Raw genomic sequence first — 21,327 nt, 5'->3', positions numbered from 1 at the left:
ACACTATTTTTTGTTTTGATTATTACAGCCATCCGAGTGGACATAGCTCATTCTGGTCTTCTTGGCAGCTCCATAATAACTAATTATTTGAGCATCTTTGCATATGCTGTTGCCTTCTTTGAAGAATGTCCATTTTAAAATCTTTTGCCCATTTTTCAATTGAGTGTCTTTGTATTGTTGAATTGTAAGAGCACTTTGCATATTCAGAATCCTAGGCTTTTATCAGTATATATTTTGCAAATATTTGCTCTCCTGTAGGTTATGTTTAGGCTTATGTCCTTTGCCACATGCAAGACTTTAATTTTGATGAGGTCCTGCTCATCTGTCTTTTCTTTTGTTGCTTATGTATTCACTGTCCTATCTATGATTCCATTGTCAAGTTCAAGGTCATAGAGACTAACACCGATGTTTTCTTCCAAGAGTTTTCTGGCTTTAGCGCTTCCATTTAGGCTGTTGGTTCATTTTTAATTTTTTTTTCAGTACCAGGATCCAACTCTGGACCTCGCCCTTGCAAGGCAGGGGCAGTGCCACTGAGCTAAATCCTGGCCCTATTTGATTCATTTTTAAGTCTTACATCTGCTACAAGGTCAGGTCCAACTTCATTCTTTTCCACCTGACTGTCCAGGTATTGCAGTATGGTTTGGAAGGTACTCTCTTGTTCCCACTCCACAGTCTTGGAGCCTTGTCAGAAAATCAATGGTCCTTAGCTGTATGGGGAAATCTGTTCAAATGCAAATTAACCCAAGGTGGACAAGGACTAGGCCAGCATTTGAGTAGATAAAATAATGGTCCAAATAATGATCTTTGACAAATTAGAGATGAATTACAATTGACTGAAAATGATATAAAAACAATATTGTCTTTAATATGTTAATGGGTGACTGGTGGCCATGTAGTTTCAGAACAGGGAGAGATAGTCCCAAAGACCCAGCATGATTACAGGGTTGAGACTTTTAGCCCTGCAGCTTGGTCTCCAAGGAAGTCCCTAAATCACTAGCGCCCAGTGACTTAACCAGTGGTGCCTTTTAATAAAACCTTCCCCAGGGCTGGGGATGTAGCTCAGTGGCATACAGCCTACCTCACAAGCACAAGGTCCTGAGTTTGAACCCTGCTACCAAAAAAATAATAATAATAAAAATAAAAAATAAAATCTGCCCTAAGTGGCCAGGCTTGGAAAGCTTCCAGTTCGAACACACTGGGTTGTTGCGAAGCTGGTGAGCCTGGAACAGGCATGAAAACCTGCAACGCCCCGACCACCCACACGTAGCCCTGTGTGTCTCTTCCACTTGGCTCTTCCTGAGTTATGTCCTTTGCAATAAACTGGGAACAGTAAATGAAGAGCTTTCTTGAGCTCTGTTAGCCACTTAGCATGGGAGCAAGCCTGGCCAGGGGGTCATCAGAGGCCCTGAATCCAGAACAGGTGGCCCTGGACTTGCGGCGGGCTGCAATGTGGGGACAGTGCTGTGAGGCCTTTGCCCTGAGGCATCTGGGGCTGGAAGCGAATGGGCTTGAAAGACAGCAGTTGATGTCCAGAGAATCAGAAAATTGCTTTTGGGGGTGGAACAAAAGCCACGCACATTTGGTGTCAGAAATGTGAGTAAAAGCAGTTCAGAGAAATGTTCCCTCCTCTCCTGTTTCCTGATAGGCCTTGAGAAGGGCTCAGCATCCGTCTGTTGGTGTCATTTCCACCCTTGTTTTTGTAGGCTGTATTCTTTACTGGCTGTAGACACCAAGGTCTCTGTCCTGTTGTCTCTGTGCTCAGTCTCTGAGGTGACACTGATTTCCTTCAACCTCTGAAGACTCTGTACCGAAAACACAGCAAAACAGGCCTGCCCTTGCAGACCAGCTCTGACCTCAGAACTCATCTGATGCTTACTGGAGCCTGAGACTACCTCCCGATCCCGATCTCCACATTCCCAAGATCAGCCAGAGGTGTAGACCTAGGGTCTTTGTAGGTCTGTTCCCAGCTGTGCCTGGCCGTGGATGTGTGCATTTGGATTCCCAGCACCTCTGCAGCCCTTCACAGCCCTCAGTCCCCCAACCTCTTCCTTCCCAGCCTCCTCCTTCTGGGGGTTTCTTCTGTCTGGTGCTGAGCCACCTGCCATCACCGTGGGTAGTGTATGTCTGTGAATGCTTTTGAAGAAGAAGAAAAGCCAGGCATGGCAGAGGCAGGAGTTCGAGAGTTCAAGGCCAGCCTGGGCAGGACAGTAGTACACACAGAGCAGGGACTTAGCTCAGTGGCAGAGTGCTCACCTAGCCCTGGGTTTGATCCCCAGCATTGCACAAGAAAAGGAAAAAGCACAAACACAGTGATTTGCAAACAGGGTCTGTAGTGCCAACCCTCAGACGAAGAAGCCATAGCCAGAAGCCGTCATCTCCTGGGCTGCTACTGACCCAGCAGGCAGCGGGATGGCAGCCAGGTAAGCAACGATGCTGCCACACCACTGAAGTTTAGCGGACTCTTCCCTCATCAGGTGCACCTCTGGCTGCTACATGTTTTTAAAATTAGATTCCAGAATTTTTTTTGAAAGCTGACTATTCAGTTTTTCCAGCTTAGTGGTTGTTGAGGAAGGGAGTGGATTGCTTGTTTGTTTCTTTGTTTTTTGACACAAGGTCTCACTATGTGTTTCAGGCTGGCATTGAACTCACTATGTAGCCTAGGCTGGCCCAAAACTCAGAGATCTTCCTGCTTCAGCCTCACGCCTAGCACGAAGAGGTGGATTCTTGAAGCTTCCTCGCCTGTCATTTTCCCTGACTTTGCTCCCGAGGAGCTTCCTTTTATTATGGGCAGTTTCTCCTTGACCCTGTGTACTCCTTTCTTTCCTTCATCATGGGCTTCAGCTCTGCTGCTCACTGTTGGTTCAAGGCACGGTGAGTTCTGTCCTCACTGTGCCTGCTCCCTTGGAAGAACTGCCCGAGCTTCGAAGACAAATCTCCACCTTAGTCCTCTCCCCAGAGCCCCAGACATGTGGCTAACTGCCCATGAAATGCCCCACCAAAGTCCCTCAGACCACTCTAAATGAAGCTATCTAATAAGTTCTGGCTCACTGGACCAAAGAAGAAGGGGCACCTCCTTCTTGTCACTCTGCTTGCTGTACAGAGTATGGAAAATGATAGCTGGAGCTCAGGCAGCCATCTTAGACCATGAGGTCCCTGAGGATGGTGAAGCAAAGCTTATTTCGTACACAAGAACTTTCTAGCCCCTTTTGCCCTGCAGAATCCACTCTCTGTGACGCTGAGCTCCCTACAGCCTCTCCATGCTGTTTCACTGTGAAGATTTCCTGCTGACAGTCGGGGAGTCTCCTTTCTTGTCTCCTCACTACGCTTGATGTCTCTAGAGCAGAGACAACAGCTTTCTTGGCCTTCTCTCCCGGGATCAGTTAAGGTAGACAGAGAAGTGACCATTACGTGTGCTTTGCATGTGGTCTTATTTTGGCTTTGGGGGCAACACTGGGACAGCAGAGCATTATCATGGCTCCTTTAGCTGCGGGGAGATGGAGGTTTCTAAGGACAGAGCCATTTCCCAGGGAGGCCTGGGCAGCCCCTCCACCTGCCCTGATGCAGCTCTCCCTGCCCTTCATCCTGGTCAGCACAGGGCGGGTGGCAGGTGACCTGTGATGAATTCCTTCCCTTTGCAGCTGTCCTTTGCAGTCGTGGCTCTCAGCTGCCTTCCCCGTGCTGCCTCATGGCTTGGTGAGTCAGCCCAGCCCGTGAGTCCCAGGTGGAAGGGAGGGAGGGCTTCAGCATCGGGCACTGAGTGCTGCCTGATCTCACGGGAGACGCTGGCCCAGTGGACAGCATGGGCCACAACACCCGAGATTCGGGTCTCAAATCTACCTTTTCTCTGTCTTCACTGTGAGACCCAGGACAATGGCTTGTCCTGCTGGGCCTCAGTTTCCCTTCTGGGGAAGAAGAGTGTGACATCCCTCTGAGGATGGTGCAGATGGCAGCGGAAGTGCCGTGTGACAACAAAATGGCACAGGCTGTGGCTATAAACAGCACAGACTGCTCGGGGTCCTGAAGGCTGAGAGGGCCAGGCCAAGACCCCAGCACTGTGTCCTCATGTGGTGGAGGGGTGAGCGGCTCTCCAGGGGCCTCTTACCAGGGCAGGAATGCCATTTCTATAGAATTAAATATTTTAGATAAAAAATATTATATATACGCTACAAGATAATAAAATGAAACTGAATATTTGCTTAAGCCATAAAACGGTTAAGAAATGATTCAAGTTATAATCGAAGGAATGTAAATATAAATCTGTATAAAGATATCTTCCAAATAAAATTCCAATAAAAGACTACATTTTTAAAGATTTTATATAATGAATACTGAATAAATTATCTCCAGTTAACATGTCTTTACTTCAGTGCCATAAAAGCCACAACAAATTTGAATTTTTGAGACAGGGTCTCACTGTGTAGCCCAGGCTGGCCTCGAACTCAAACTCACAGCAATCCTCCTGCCTCAGCCTCCCAAGTGCCCGGATTACAGGTGTGCACCACCACACCCAGCCAACAGATTTGATGAACAGATGTTGGTCCTCTTCTAGATGAGTTCTACAGTGTGGAATGTTAGTTCAGAACTATGCGAAAGTCCTAAAACACTGGAGAGGGACAGTGAAGTCCCTGGGTACAGCTAGAAGGGAAAAGCAATGCAAAGGCCCAGGTAGAGGGAGCTGCGGCCAGCCGGCCGGGACTTTTGTTTTCAAAGCTCTCCCTGGGAGAGAAATCCCAGCAGGGCTTGCGGTTTGAGCTCAGCCTTTCTTCTTGACCTTGCGACCCCCAGCCGAGGCACTTGGAGTACTTGAGAGGGGAAAACGCACGCATTCAATTTTACTTTTGCTAGATGTTGAGCTAGAAATCCAGCTAGGAGAATACAACCAACACAGAAATAAAACTTAGAGTTTCCAGTAAGGAGCTGTACACACCAAGAGGTTCTGCTGTTAGTGGAGAGGGGGAATGAGATCGAGTTTAGGTTCGGCACAGAGGTGACTGGCAGGGAGGGGAGAGGAGGGAGGGGAGAGGAGGAAGGGGACAGCGCTGGCCCAGGAGGAGCCGAGGTAGGGGAGGAGCTCACGGGGGCAAGGGCGCCTCTATTTCACAGAGAATGCATGGGGCCAAACGGGGGGCGCGACCCGCAGCCTCCTCAACTCATGCCGTGCACCCACTCCAGACGCCAGGTCGCTGTTCCCAAGACCGGAAGGCCGCCTGCCTGCGCTGCGCATAGCTCCGCAGCGAAGCCAAAGGTCACCGATGACCGCCGCTGCCTCCTGGAGGAGGCAGCAATGTCACACCACCATATTTTATTTTTTAAATATTTCATCAGGATCTCAGGACACCTCGCTTTCTGTTTTCCACATGTGCGAGGTGGTGTTTCCTTTGAAGCATCCCTGCGTGCAGCCCTTTCTGCTCTGGGAGCCTCAATCTGGGCTCCTATGGCTGTGGACCCACAGGAGTGTCCGCCCCGGGCCCTTCCTCCTGCTGTGACTGAAAGTTGTGTGACACTGCCCGGCCCGTGGACCCCTGGAATGCAGCAGGTGGTCGCTGGATGTGCAGTCTTTTCTGGGGTCTCTTCTTTGAAAGGGGGAAAAATATATCGATAAAATACTGTAAGTGGTTAAGATAATTTTTGATATCCTTGAAAAATGTGAAACTATGCTATTTCACTTTGAAACTGCTATCCCTGATACCGAAGTATTTGCCTTTTCTGTTGTATGGAGTCGGGATCTTTGGTTTACACACATTTTTTTTTTTTAAAAAAGCAATGACTTGATACTTGCTAAAACTCAGAAATTATACCCAAAGGACAAAAGGTAACTTATGGATACCATTGCCTCCAGAATGCTTATTCCTGCCTACCAGGCAGGCAGTCGAATGAGAATGAACTTAAACCAATTGAGGGCCGGGATGTAGCTCAGCAGTGCCATGATTCCGGTACTGAAGTTTGATTCCTGGCACCGAAAAAAATAAAATCAAAATAAACCAGTTGTGTCAAGGGTGTGTGTAATTATAGAGGTAAGGCAGGTAGGTACAAAGGTGTCTTCAGCAATAAGACTATTCTTGTTTTAAATATTTTAGACTTCACAGAAAAATCTGTGAAACACAGTAAATGGAAGAAAAGTCACTTGCTAATATTTTCATTTTTCATGCTGTCTCTTTTCCTAGTATCATTTCAAGAACTTTTTTTTCAGTACTAAGGATTGAATACAGGCTCTTGGCACCGAGATACATTTGTCACCCTTTTCAACTCCTTCTTCTTTTCTTTTTTTTTTAAGACAGCTTCTTGCTAAGTCACTAAACTATCCAGGCTGGCCTCAAACTTGCGATCTTCCTGTCTCAGCTTCCCAACTGCTGGGATGACAAGTATGCACCATGACGCTCAGCTGGTTTCACAACCTGTACATTTTCTTAAAACAATCTGAGGACTTCAAAAGCTGTTGTTTATGAGGTTACATCTACCAATCTATCTGCTTGCCATATGAGAAATTAAAACTGAAATACAAGTTAAAACATACTTATTTAAAAGTAAGAATAAACTGGGTGTGGTGGCACGCGCCTGTAATCCCAACACTCAGCTGGCTGAGGCAGAAGGATTGTCAAGAGTTTGAGGCCAGCCTGGGCTACACAGTGAGTTCAAGGCCAGGCTCATGGTCCCCATAGCCATCTTCACTGCCAGCAGCGCAGTCTTCAAATCCTCTGTCCTCACAGCAGCTTTTCTTCTGTCTCTGTAACTAAGTACTTCTCCGTCTCTCTCTCTCTCCCTCCCTCCCTCTCTCTCTCTCTCTCTCTCTCTCTCTCTCTCTCTCTCTCTCTGCTCCCAATTGCAACCAGGAGCTACATCCCCAGTCCTTTTTTATTTTGCAACAGGGTCTTGCTAAGTGGCTAATTTGTCCTGGCTGGGCTTGAACTTGCAATCCTCCTGCCTCAGCCTCCCAGAGTGGTAGGATCACAGGGGTGTGCCACCCACCTAACTCTGCCTTCCTCTTATAAGGACATTTGTGATCACATTCAGGGCCCAGTTGCATTCCAGGGGATCTCCCGTCTCAGGACCCTTAATCACATCTGCAAAGTCTGTGTCACCACACAGGATGCTTAATTCTACATGTCAAATTGAGTAGGCCACAGTGGGCCTGACGTTTCCAGATGTTTCTGTGAAAGTATTTGTAGGTGAGATTAACATTTAAGTCAGTAAATTTTTACCAAAGCAGATTATTCTCTTTAATTCAATCGTGACCGCTTTAAAAGAAGGAAGATTGCCCTCCCCCAGGAAAGAGATGCAGGCCTCACACCACACTGCACCCCCTTCCCGGTCCACACCCCACCTCGAAGAGGCTGGAGTCACCAGCTGCCACGATCCCACGAGCTGATCTCTTGCTCTCTCCCTGTCTGGGCCTCTCTCTCTCTCTCTCTCTCTCTCTCTCTCTCTCTCTCTCACTCACACACACACACACACACACACACACACACACGTGCACTATTGATACTGTGTCTCTGGAGAATCCTAACTAACACATCATATAAAGCAACGTTTGTGCTTTAGCGATTAGGACCTATGACTATCTGGGGCCATTGGTGAGTCTACTGCAAACCTTTTCAAGTACACATGGAGTGTTTACCAAATACGAAGCCATATGCTAATATATGTATGCCATACCCTAATATCTATCCCATCTCCTAACATATACCCCACATACTAGTATATATGCCACATACTTATATACATGCCATGTCGTAATATATAAACCATGTACCTTATACTAGGCCATAAAAGAAGTCTCAAGCTTACAGGATGTGTTCTCTTGTGACAACAGAAGTTAAAAATCAGTAATGATAAGATAATTAAAAAGCCCCACACAGAGGAAAATCAATCAGCATCCATGGGACAGGGAGAAATTATCAGGGAAATCGGGAAATACTTGAAGGTGGAGGAAAACACAGTACAGAAGACTTGGAGAGATGAAGCAAAGCACTGCCTAGAGTGGAATGGACCATACCCAGTGTCCCACAACGTCCTGGTTTGGATCTCCAGTGCCCCCCAAGCCCCTGTGCTAGATGAAGGCCTGGTCACAGCCTACTGCACTTCTGGGAGTGGTGGGCTCTGCAGGAGGAGTGGCCTGGAGGGAGGAAGCTGGGTCACTCAGAAGGGAACACGGGGATGGGGCCCCATTCCTCCTCCTCTGCTTCCCAGCTGACCTAAACTGAGCAGAGCTCCTCCTCATGTGTCCCCACCATGGGGCCTGTGCTGCCACAGGCCCAAAGCAACACAGCTGAGTGACCATGGGCTGAACCTCTGAAACTGTGAGCCAAAATAAACCTTTCTTCTTTGTAAATTGATTTTCTCAGCTATTCTGTGATAGTGACAGAAAGCTAACGAATATACACAGTGTAATGGAGGAAGACATGTTTAAAACTAATTACCTAAGTTTCACTTCAAGAGCTAGAAAAGAAGAGCAAATTAATCCTAAAATAAGTAGCAGAAATAATAAGGGTAAGAAAGGGAATTAACAAATACCCCAAAAAAGATAGAGTAAATTAACAAATGCAAAAGTTAGTTCACTGAAAAGATTAATAAAATAGATGAACTTCTGTAAGACTGATTAAAGAAAAGAGAGAAAAAAATCAGTTATCAGTACCAGAAATGAAAGAAAGGTGTCATCACAGAGCTTACACACATTAAAAAGATAATAAATTAATCTTATAAATAACATCATGCCATGAAGTTCAACAACTTACATAAAATAAGAAAATTTCTTGAAAAGTTCAAATCATCAAAATGGACACAAAGTAAACATGAAATTTAAGTGGAATTCTTATAAATATTATCTATAACAGTATTGAACTCCTAAATCAACCCTTCCCTCAAAGAAAACTAGACTCCGATAGATTCACTGGTAAATCATATCAAACATTTAAGGACAAGATAATACCAATATTACATGAACCATTTCAGAAAAACAAGGAGGAAGGAATAGTTTCCATTTTGCTTGATGCAACCAACAATAAATAATCTTGAAACCAAAATATAACAGTGATGCTACAAGAAAAAAAAAGTATATACCTGTGCTTTTCATAAATGTGGATATACAAGTCTTAACAAAATATTAGTAAATTGAATCCAGAAATATATAAAAAGAATAATACAAGAAGTACAAGTGAAGTTTTCTCTGGAGTACAAGTTTGTTTTACTTTGGAAATCAGTCAATATAATTCACTGTGTGAACAGAATAAAGAGGAAAAAATTTGATTTCTCAGTAGTTGTACAAAGAGTTTGACAAAATTCCACACCCAGTGATAATAAAAGTTCTCAGAAAACTAAGACTACAAGGAAGTTTCCTCATTCTTATTAACTATTTATGAAAAATTTATAGTTCACATCACACTTAAGGGTGAAATATTAAATATATTCCCCCTGGGGGAAAAAAAGCAAGAATTTCTGTCCTCACAACTATTCAACACTGCACTGTAACTCCTAACAATAGCAATCAGGCAAAGAAAAATAAATAAAAGGCATAATGATTGGAAAGAAGGGGAAGAAAAACCTGCCTTCATTTGCATCTGGCGTAACCATCTATAAGGTAAGCATAACACTAAAAAGTGAATTCAGTATTTTCACAGAATGCAAATTTGATATTAAAAATTAAGTGTATTTCTATGTACTAGAAGGAAACAATTTGAAAATGAGTGCTTAAAATCTCCTTTAATAGGGCCGGGGATTTAGCTCAGTGGTTCCACCGCCTGCTTGGCAAGCACAAGGTCCCGAGTTTGATCCCCAATACCAAACAAACAAACAAACAAACCAGACAAATAGCATTAGAAACAAAAACACACTTAGGAAAATTTTTCAAAAGACATACAACATGAAAACTATATGAAATCATGAGGAAATTCAAGAAAACCTAAATAAATGGAGAAAAATACATGTTTATAGGTTTAAAATGTCATTCCTCTTTGTATGTATCTATAAATTCAATGTCATCCCAATTAAAACCTCAAAGTGTTTGTGGTAGAAATTGGCAAGTTGATTGAAAATTTGTGATGCAAATGTAAAGAACCTACAATAGCCAAAACAGTCTTGAAATGTTGGTTTTGAGACTATATAAAGCAAGACAGTACAGTATGATAGGTAAATAGATATAGGATGAAAAGAATCCATAGATAGGGCCGGGGATTTAGCTCAGTGGTTCTGTTGCTTGCCTTGCAAGCGCAAGGACCGGAGTTTGATCCCTAGTACCAAAAAAACAAAAAACAAGAAACAAAAGAATACATAGATAGATGGTCAAGGATGCTAGAGTAATTTAATGAGAAAAGGGAAGTATTCGTCACAAACTACTGAATAAATGTGTGAAAAAAATAAAATTGCTCCCTATCTCATTAATCTAAGTGTAAATATTGGCACTGTAATTTTCCTGGGAAAATTTAGATGCATAGCTTATAACCTTGGGACAGGGAAAGTTTTCTTATAACAGATGCAATAAAACATAAATATAAAATTTTAAGTAGGTAAATCTGATGTTTCCGGCCAACTCAGAATTTAAATCTTCTATGTATTAAAAGATACTACTAATAAAACAAAAAGGCATTACAAAATATTTGCAATGACATATAAGGCAAATCTTGTGCCTGAGTATATAAATAGCTCTTCCAAATAAATAACGAAGACAAACCACCCAATTTTTAAAGACAGAAGACCCGAACAGATATTTTGAAAAAAAAAGATATATAGGTTGCTAAAAGAGACACAAAAGGATGTTTAACAGGGAAACACAAATTAAAGCCACAATGAAGTATAATTTCTCACCCTCTAAACAAAACTACCAGCTATGTCAGATAAGTGGAACTCTCCTTCCAGAAGGAATACAAAATGATATGATCCCTTTGGAAAACCATTACACACACACCTGTCTTACGACCCAGCAGTTCTGCTCATTGGTTTTTATACAAGAGAAATAACACAGACGGTCCATAAAAAGTCTTGAATAAGAATCTTCTCAGCAATGTGATTCATAATGGCTAAAATCTGAAAACAAGCCCAGGGTCTGTCAGTAGGAAACCAGGTAAACTGTGGCATACTTATCCAACATCATAGTCCCTGACAAGGAATACTGAACTCCTCATCTATGTGTAGTGAGCGCTTAGAATTTTGCCTTGCCTTCACCTCCGTTTAAAACACAAGTTGGACTTTCTCATGTGACATCTCCATGGTTGAGCCACACGTCTGCCCCCTGGTGGCCACAGCATTGTGGGACAGCTAGATGCTGCCTACCCAGCAGTCTGTGCTGCCCCTCACTCCCAGCATGCACTGGCTGTCGCTCAGGCAGAGTGACCTCCTCGCACTTGGGCCTATGTTCAACACCCTCCCCATGAAGACTCCTCATGGGATACCTGTTGGGATAATTCCCTGGACTCAAAAAGAGCTTGACAGCTTGTTCTCCCTCCTCCTCCCCTTTCCCCTCCCCCTCCCTCCCCCTCCCCTCCCCCCTCTCCCTCCCTCTATCCCTCCCCCTCCCTTCTTCCCCTCCTCCCTAACCCTCTTCCTCTCCCCCTTCCCACATGCCCCTCTCCTCCATATGTGTGACCCTCAAGTGTGTGGTGTACCCAACACGACTTGTGAGAAAGTCCTTATTTCCATTTCATGTCTCTCCTGATCAGGGAAGGGTTACTCTCCATCTTAAGACTCTAAATTAAAACACATGCAACAATCCAAGGACAAAAACAAACAAACAAAACAATCCAAGGACATCTCACACATTCTATGCTAAAAAATTGACACAAAAGAATATCTATAGGCTGGGCTGGAGCTCCGCGGTAGAGCAAGCACTTGGTATAACACAAGGCTCTGGGTTTGATCCTGATCCCCAGCACCCTCTTTCAAATTCTATAGACATGAAGTTTTTTGTTTTTTGTTTTTTGTCCCAGGGATCGAACTCGGGTCCTTGAGCTTGCGGGGCAGGCGACAAAACCACTGAGCTAAATCCCGGCCCGACATGAAGATTTTTTGGTAAGTACTGAGGATTTAACCCAGGGCTTCACTTGTGCTGGGCAAACTCTTTACCACTGAGCTACATCCCCAGGCCTTATATGAAGCCTAGGAACAGGCAAAATTAATCTACATGACCGAAATGAGAACGGTGGTTTCCTGGTGGGGGCGAATATTAACCCTAAGGAGCCCACAGAAAATTTTTGAGTGATACAGGGGCATATTTTGTCAGGATAGAAGTTACGTGGGTATCTACACTCATACAAATTCATTGAAATGTATTCTTTTTTTTTTAATTTTTAAATTTCAAAACATTTATTGTTGACTCAGTGTGATCACAGAACAAGATTCCTGATTAAGCACGTTCAACTGTCCAGCCAATCATATTTAAGCTTGATATGGTAATGTAATCTCGACCATGATAAAGAATGTATCACTGTGTGACTCCGGGGAGAGAAACATGCTACATCTCATGTTCAATTCTTTACAGTCCCAGCTTGGTCCTCCTCCAGTGTCTCCTCTTGGAGTTGTACCTGATTTTATTACCAGTCTTCATCCGAATCCATTGAGGAATGGGACGATTCTGCTTTTGCTTCTTGGCCAGGAATCGCTTGATTCTGAAAGTCTTGTGAGAAGACGTGGTTAGGCTCGGAGGCAAGCGCATGCACGCGATGGCGGACAGAAGCAGAAGAGCCATTGAAATGGATTCTTAAGACTTGTGTATTTTACTGTATGCAGATTCTAATTTACTGCAGATATTAGACATAATATATATTTAGATTTGTGACAGGTAATTCAACAACTGAAAAATAAATGCTACCGAAGGTGAAGATCAAAAGCAAAATAAAATACATTTAACTGAGTTTTTTTCTCTCCTAATCTCTTGCCCATAATAAACACATAATACCTTAAATTAAAATAAGCAATAAAGATTTTTAAATGTTTTATCTTTTCTATCATGTTGCCTCTGAACAATCTAGAAGAGTTTCTGCCCAGCTAGAAATTTTGGGGAAAAAAATTATTTAGCTTGTTCTTTTTTGTTGTCCTATTTTTTTTTCTGTTCTCTTTACTCCATTCAGAATCGGTTTGGTGAGGAGGCTACTTGCTTTCATGGACACAGAAAGCTCTCTTCTCCCCTCGAATTCCCTCCCCTGAGCTTCAGGCTGCTGGATTTCTGCTCCTCTGCCCCGGGAGAACTGAGAGCAAAGCCTGAGAGAGCACTTCCGGTGGGAGCCAGAGAGGGTGTCTATCTGACCACAAGAGGGCGCTCGGGCCTTTTCTGAACCCATCTTTCTCTAAGTGTCTTTATTTTTCTGATTAATACAGCTTGAAATCGGTCTTCCTTGAAATTAAACAGACTATTACCTCGCCTGCCCGGCAAGCGCCAAGGTCCTGAGTTCGAACCCTGGTACCGAAAAAATAAATAAATAAAACAAATTATCTACCTTGAAAAGCTCAAAAGAAGGCAAAGCAAAGATAGTCACCTGAAATAATAGGAAAATCCTCCAATTGGACCAGTGCAATCACCTATGATACCTAGGAAATGTCGTACACTGACACCTAGGAACCTGGGGAAAATGGTGAGAGGGTGATTGGCTTTGGTATTTGATACAGAAATGGGGAACTGGGGTGGGGGCAGGGATTTAGCTCAGTGGTTCCGCTGCCTGCCTCGCAAGCGCAAGGACCTGAGTTCGATCCCTGGTACCACAAAAAAAAGAAAGAAAGGAAGGAAGGAACAGGGGGCAGCTGGAAGTCTATGCAGTAAGAAGTGCCTGTGTCTGACTCATGTGGTTACCTAAGTGCTAGGCTTAGTGATTCTTACGCTTTATCCCCGGGCTAAATTAGAACCACTGTCTCGGCATAAGGTGGGAGAATATCGATGTCCCAGAGCCTTTGGAAAGCCAGTCTCCACGACAAGCATGGCTTGGTCTGGGCCTGGAGAGTCCCCACAGCCTACTGTTGAAGGTTGGTGCTCAGCTTGCTGTGATTGGGGGCCAGTGACACTTTCAGGAGTTGGGGCTCGGGGGAGGAAGCTGGTCACTGAGACCATGCTCTGGAGGGGGCATTGAGACCCCAGCCCTTCCTGTTTTTCTTTTCTTTCTTCCTGGGTACCATGAACTGAGCAGTTCCTTCTGCCACATCCTCCTCACCATGATGTACTACTGTGCCTCTGCAGGCCCAAAGCAACAGGGCTAAGTGACTGACACTGGAGCCCAAATAAACCTTTTGTCCTTTTAAGTTGATTCTTTTGGGTATTTTGTCACAGTGGTGTAAAGCTAACTGATGCAACCACTGTAAGCAATAGCAACAACTTCAAACACAAAAAGCAGCTGGATGGTTGTTATTTTTCATAGAACTTCATGGCACTTATTTAGAGTTACCTGGAATTTGTGAATGCCCCAAAGTGTGATAAGATAAAGCTATTTGAAAAGCTGTCTACAACTCACAAAGCTACTGGACTGTTATCTCCTCCATTTCATCTACACAGGAGACTCTCCTAGTGCCTGGATTAGAACATTTTTAAAATTTTGTCTGTTAAAACTGCTGTCAGAACCACATATAATACACATAGAGAAAATCAGCTACATTTTCTTAATTCACAGAAGTTGGTTCTGAATAACTTTTGGCTGTTTCTAGAAACCAATCCACTCAGAAAGCACAAAGATTTGTCAGCAGTGAAGATGTTCAGGAGAATGTGTTGCACACTCTTGATATTTAGCCAGCAGAGCTGCAGACACACTTTAGGGTTAGGGCTTAGTGGTAGCACTTGGGGTTAGGATTAGGGTTGCGGTTAGGGTTAGGGTTAGGGTTAGTGTTAGGGTTAGGGTTAGGGTATTGTCGGTATTAGCAAAGTCCTTTGCTTGTCCAAACTTTGGTCAGGCTCCCAAACCTTCTCCTTGGTCCACCGTGCCTTTGCTTGTAAAGTCCAGTTTAGCAAGGAAGCTTGCAAATTAGTTTAGCAAGACCCCCCCCCTCCATGTCGTCACCTCGGTATCTAACGTTGCTCCTCCTCCTCCACTCTGTCCTTCGGAGGGCTGTCTGGTCTATCTTCAGTAGGAATCCTGTTGGGTCAGTGTGGTATTGTGAGTCGCATCACCTGTCACTTTGGTCACATGGCATGTGGGTCATTTCTGGCATGTCATGTGTGTCACTTTTACTATTCCACTCTGCTTCTCTCCAGGTTGCATGTTTTCTGACCAGAACTCCACTCTAATTCTTCTTGTTATAGCTTTTAGATGTTGGAGTCATTTTTCTCCCTCTGGTTACTCTCAAGATTTTCTCCATTTTCTTTAATTTTTCAGCAGTCTGAAGATGACATCTGAGTTCTTAGTATGCACCCTCACCCTGAGCTTCCTGAATCTGGGGGAGCAGGGGCCGAAGAGCCACCCAGCCTTCCTTGCTAGCCAGGGCTGGGCTGCACTGGGCAGGGGGCCCAAGCTCCCAGGCACTCGGTGTCTTCTGCAGAGCGAAGCAGAAACCACACAGCTGGGACAGGGAGAACGCAGAGACTGCCCTTGGGACTCTGGATCTGGCAGTAACTCCCACAGCCCTGCAGGGCTTGAAAGGAAAGGCTGGGTGCTTCCTCCCGGTGACCAGGGGCCCCGAGCAAGGGTGAAACTAGAATCAGAGAAAGAGCCCAATGTGAGATTGGTGGACAGGAATCCAAAGTATTTTCTGAGGGTTTATGGGGGGTGGGGGTAGAGGAGATAGAAAAAAATGTTTTGAAGTTTCCCAAAGAATAGATGAGGGAACCTGGGGATTTAGCTGAGTGGCACCTGTGCCTGCCTCACAAGTACAAGGTCCTGAGTTCGATCTCCAGTACCACACACACACACACACACACACACACACAGATAAGGAAACTGAAGCACAGCAATGGACATGCTTGAAGTAAATACTGAGTGAGAAACAGGACCAGCCTCGAGGTCCGTCTGCCCGGCCTCCACCTTGTTCGCCCGCCCACGGTACCTCCACACACCAGCGAGTGTCCGGGCCACGGCCCAGACCCCGCCACTTGGTCTGCACATCACTGGGCTGGCGACAGTGGGGTCAGGGCTGGGTCTCAGAAGGGAATGCGGAGGAACAAAGCCAACTCCCCATCAGCCCACAGGCCTTCGGGGCCTCCCCAGTCGGGGGCAGGGGCGCAGCAGAACTGGGCCACACTCGATCGCCACCCGGCTCTGGGGACATTCCGGGTGCATGTGTGTCTGTCCTGGGGCGAGGGGAATGGGGAGAGAGGGGGTTGTCGCGGGCTCCAAACGGACTGAGCATCGTAATGTACCCAGCTCTGCCGTGTATTTACACACATGGAGAATTCCCTGGGAATCGGAGAGGTCAGGAGGCTCAGCCACGGTCATGGAGCTAGAAAGCGACAAAGCCAGGCCTCCCTGCTCCCACAGTATCTTTCCTCTGCTCTGTGCTGCTCTCCCTTTGTGGGGCTTGGGAAACATGTGTTTGGTTGGGTTGTTTTATGAGTGAGGGTCTCTATATGTATTCACTGTGCAGCCCAGGCTAACCTCAAGCTCAACATCCTCCTGTCTCAGCCTCCTGGGTGCTGGAATTACAGGTGTGTACCACCACGCTTGGCACAAGAAACATGCATTAGAGGAGGCTACCGTGTCACTGCTAAGGACCAAAATGCACATTGGGCCACCTAAATTCAAATGTGGCCTTACTGCTTGCCAGCTACATGAGTATTACTATTATTATTATTATTATTATGGTACTGAAGATTGAGCCTAGGGCCTTCTCAGTGAGCTACCCCCCCAGCCTTTTTTTGAATTTTATTTTTATTTTAAGACAGACTTTCACTAAGTTGCCCAGGCAGGACTAGAACTTAAAATCCTCCTGCCTCAGCGTCCTAAAGTAGTAAGGTAATAGGCATGAGCCACTGCACCCAGCCCAGGCAAACTGTTCAGTCTCTTGTACCTGTCAGTCTCCTGTTCATTGGCCCCTGTAGGGCAGTATAGGAACTGAATAAAATCCTGCACAGAAAGCACTTACCTGGGCATCCGGAGCGTGAGAGCCGAGCCTCTGCTGTGAGATTCCATCCTGAACACAGCTGCCTGGGTGGCTGAAAGACTCTTCTAGCTGGGGAGAGGAACAGATGCAATGGAGGGAAGAGAAGCCGAGGACTGACCCCTCAGAACCAGTCCTTCCAACTCCATAGACCTTGTCACTGGGAATAAAACCAGTCACAACGCACTCTGCAGCATCTTTCCTTATCCTCTGCAAACACGTCTTCAAAGAGTTGTCCTTTCAGCCCCATGGCAACCCTGCCTGGTGCGTACCTCATTCCCACTGCAGCCGGGGAGATGGAAGCTCCCTTAGGTCCTCCCAGGTGGGGCAGAGCAGCAGAGTGGGAATTCCAGGGGTTGACAGATTGACGCCTTATTCCAATGGTTCTCCAACTGGAGCATGCTGGGAATGCCCTGCACAGCTTAGTGGGGTGGGGGTGGGGGGGCAGATTGCTGGGCCCCTCGCTTGACTCAGCATGCCTGGGGGTGGGAGTTGGTCTCTCTCAGCATTCTCTAATTGTGAGCAACAGCGACATCTGGTGGTGAGGACTGGCAGGAACCTCAGCCACTAGCCAGCCCGGGGTGACACGGCCCACAAGTGGGGCCTAGGAGCCTGCCCTGCCCCGCCAGGGTACAGGAGAGAGAGGCTCACAGGCCCCTGTGTGACTCACTACCCTAGGCACTGGCAAACCTAACCTTGAGCTGCAGAACGTGTATCTTTATTTCAGAATACAGTGGACCCTCAAGTGACGACTGGCCTGACATACGAACAACTTGTTAATTAGGTTAATGGAAGATTCATCTGCCTCTTGTTAGCTACAGCATGTACCCAGGTAGGCATCCAGATCTCAGCTGTACTGACTTACAACCAACTTGAGTTAAAACCAGCCCTTGGGAACCGATTGAGTTTGAAAGTCAAGGATCCACGGTACCATGTTGATTCTCATTTTTGTGAATCAGTTCCTCCCCTGGTGTGGAAAGCCCTGAAAGACTGAGGTCTGTGAACCAAAGCCTGGAAGTGTCCAGCTGGGGATGGTTTGGCGCTTGAGCCAGGAGCCAGAAGTCAGGCTCAGGAACCGGGCATCTGCCCGAAGGAGCGTTTTCAGCATAGACTGTTACCCTTGTCCGCTCTACATCTGCCCTGACACGATTTCCTTACCGACAGGGCGTGGGGAGTGATTTGTGGGCAGGCAGAGAAACAAGCGGTGATTCCTGTCGGCCACGATGGTGCCACCTGAAGCAGATGTGGAATCAGCAGAGGGGGTGACAGTGTCCCAGGATTTAGGAGGTGGTGGGCCGACATGAGCTTGTAGCTGGTGCCCAGGTTTGGTCCCTGCTCTGCCCATCTGTGAAATGGGCATGAGGACGTTGGTCCCTGACATGACCACGCCCCAGAGTGCAGGGCATTTGCTGGGGAGGCCAAACACGTGGCACCGCCCGGTGCACCTTGGGCACCCAGAGCAGGGCTGAGGGCGCCAAAGGAGACGAAAGTTCATGGCCAAGTCCTTTCCTGTCCAGGTGCCACTGAGGACCTGGCATGACTTTTGCCCCTGACTGACGTGTTCCCAAGGGCCCGGCGGGGCAGTCTCCTGCCAGGAGGGGAGTTAATCATTACTCTCTAGGCTAATGGGCAGGTGGGGGCTGGGGCTGCTGTGCCCCCTGCTGAGTCACCCACCGAGGGCCGCCACCCCTCAGTCTCCACCCTCTCAGGGATAGCCTTGGGGCTGCTGGGCAGCAGGCTGGGGTTCCTCGGAGAGGGGCCTGGGGGAGGTCAGAGCCTGCCCAAAGCCATAAACCTTCCCCGCTGAGATCACACACACACACACACACACACACACACACACACACACACATGCCCTGTTCAAAAAGAACCTGGGAGGTTATTCAGGGCATCAAGAGCAGGAGGCCCAGCCCTGTCTGGGAAAGGTCTGATAATGAATCGACAGTAATCCCAGCACTCCAAGAGGCTGAGGCAGGAAGGTCACAAGGTTGAGCCCAGTTGAGGCACCTGAGTTAGACCCTGAAAATGAATAAATAAAAAAGGGTTTGGGATTTAGCTCAAGGCAGAGGTGCTAGGTTCAATCCTAGTACCAGAAAAGAAGGAGAAGAAAAAAAACCCACAAAGAAGAATGTGTAAAAAAGAATACTGGGAATGTTCTTGGGCTGGGGCGTCACTCAGGGCTGGAGGTGTAGCACAGCCCGGCATCTGCAAGGCCCTGGGGTTGATCCCCAGTGCTGAAAAAACAACTTGCCTGGAACATGGCAATCCTCCTCTGTGCCACCAGAAAGGTCACCAAGGTCCCTGTGGGTGCCCTGCAAGGGCACTGCCAATGTGCACTCACTTGAGCCCCTGGCCTGCTGCAGGGGAGGAGAGGGAGGCCGAGGCAGGGGAGGGTTCGTGCTGCACAGTGCAGGAAGTAAAAAGCCCAGGGATGGTGGCTGTTTCCCCCCTGCAACCTCCCCAGGCCCTGTGACCTCACTGCTGGGCCCAGTTTCTCCCCACAGCTCCTGGGATGGTTGAGCAGGGTGTGACTCACCCGTAACCCACCCGCATCTGCTCAGCCAGGTGTGGGCTCTGGGCTCTGTCTCCTCAGGTTCTCGCGCCTGTCTCCCTCCGCCCCTCTCTACCTGCTTGGCCACACACGGTGGGTAAGGAATGGAGGGCCCTGGGTGCCAGCTTTGCTTGATGGTGGCTTCCAGGGAGATGAGGGGCTGAGCCACTCCCGGGTGCAGTGGCTCAGGAGCTGGGACGGCAGAAGAAGGAGATGACAGAGTGGCAAAGGGAAGCAGAGCCAGTTCGGTCAAAGCTAAACTAACTCCTACGGAGGAACTCACCGTGCTGTCCTGACAGAGGCTGACACGTCAGCCTGATGCCCCCAAATATAAGGCTGATTCCTCCGTCTTCCCACCTTAAATGCTCCCACCAGGCTGGGAACCTCATCTTGCGTCCACCTTGCACCTGTGCAGGAGGTGCGCTCCTTAGAGCTGAGTCAGGGCCCAGGGCCAGCCCACTGGAATGGGAACGAGGCCAGCTCAGCCAGTCCAGCCCTGGTTCTACTGGTTACCAAGCGGGGCTTCCTGGGCATGGTGTGTCCGGGAAGCTCGATTTTCCATGCACTTAGCAGACATCACTTTCCCCTTCCTCGTCGCCCCCTGAGACAGGTCAGGGCCCAGTTTTCCTCTCCCCAGATGTGAGGAGGAGGCTGCTGCCAGGTGGAGTGGAGGGTTCTGTGGCTGACGCCACTCTCCACTGCAGAGGAAAGGAGGAGAGAGAGGAGGGCATCTCTGCTGAGGGAAACGCAGGGGCAAGGGCACTGTAGCTTCAAGCCAGGAACAAAGCAAAGGCCAGTGTGGCCAAGAGCAGAAGGGGAGACTTAGCATCATTTGGGGCAGAAACGTGGGAAGTCAGGGGCATGAGTTTCGTCTTTATCCTGAGAACAAAGGGAAGCCATCAAAGTCTCCCCTGGTGGGCATGTGTGTGGCAGGACTGGATCTCTGCTCTGTAAAGGCCAAGGGACAGGCCTGAGTTCCATCCCAGCACGCCAAATAAGACAAATGTGCAGAGTGGGAGCAACCTTTGCAATATCCCAAAGGAGATATCAAGTAGGCAGGTGGCCTCTGAGTCACTTGTGAGCTGTGTGCACTGACTGGCAAGTCACCCAGCAGATGTGGCTGCTGATCACTGCCCCATATGGGGACTCGGCATCCTCCGTGTCCCATGGGAGGGTTGGACCAAAGCTCTGTGCGCAATAATGTTCTCTGAATCTGTGAGCACAAGAGGATGAAGCATTGCCCAAACACTCCTGAAGGCCCCCCAAAAAAACCAGGGAAGAATTTCCCCAACATTAAGAGTGTCACTGGTGTGTTCTTGTTGTGACCCAGCTGTCTCTTCCCCCAGCAGACCAGAGGCCATCCTGAGCATCCGGAGGTCTCTGGTGGGTGGGGAGCCCAGCCACTCCTGGGTGGGTGGGAGAAGAGCCACCACCTGTGCTACTGGCAAGGAGGGTGATTGGAGGCGTGGACTAGGGAACAGGCATCTCTCACTATGCTTTCCAGGGTCTTTGCCCAGGTCTTCCATTTGCTAAAGGAGTCCCATGCTTCCCTGTCCTTCCCCCAATCTCCCCCAAACCTTCTGCTCTCCACACTCTTCCCAAAAATGTGCTGCTGGTGTCCAAGCAGTGTTTGCTTGTTTCACAAATGCCCCTGTGCCTGAGGGTGTCCTGGGTTCCACTGACTTAGGCAGAGCAGCCCACAGAACAGCGTCTTCTGGGAACTGGAGGCCAGCACCCAGGCCCTCTTGTGGGTCTTCCTGAGAGGCCAGGACCATTCAGCA

General features: G+C 47.4%; 1 pseudogene; it reads right to left on the bottom strand.

Annotated features, from left to right (window-relative positions):
- Positions 1–12,416: 12,416 nt before the first annotated feature.
- Positions 12,417–12,678, bottom strand: LOC101706044 (large ribosomal subunit protein eL39 pseudogene; annotated as a pseudogene).
- Positions 12,679–21,327: the final 8,649 nt, after the last annotated feature.

The sequence above is a fragment of the Heterocephalus glaber genome, unplaced genomic scaffold (assembly GCF_053883595.1).
Source record: "Heterocephalus glaber isolate CG9 unplaced genomic scaffold, H.glaber_assembly_v1.0 deba00001600, whole genome shotgun sequence".
In the NCBI taxonomy this organism is placed as follows: Eukaryota; Metazoa; Chordata; class Mammalia; order Rodentia; family Bathyergidae; genus Heterocephalus; species Heterocephalus glaber.
Note: the sequence above shows the minus strand (reverse complement) of the source record. Positions and strands in the feature narration are given on the sequence as shown.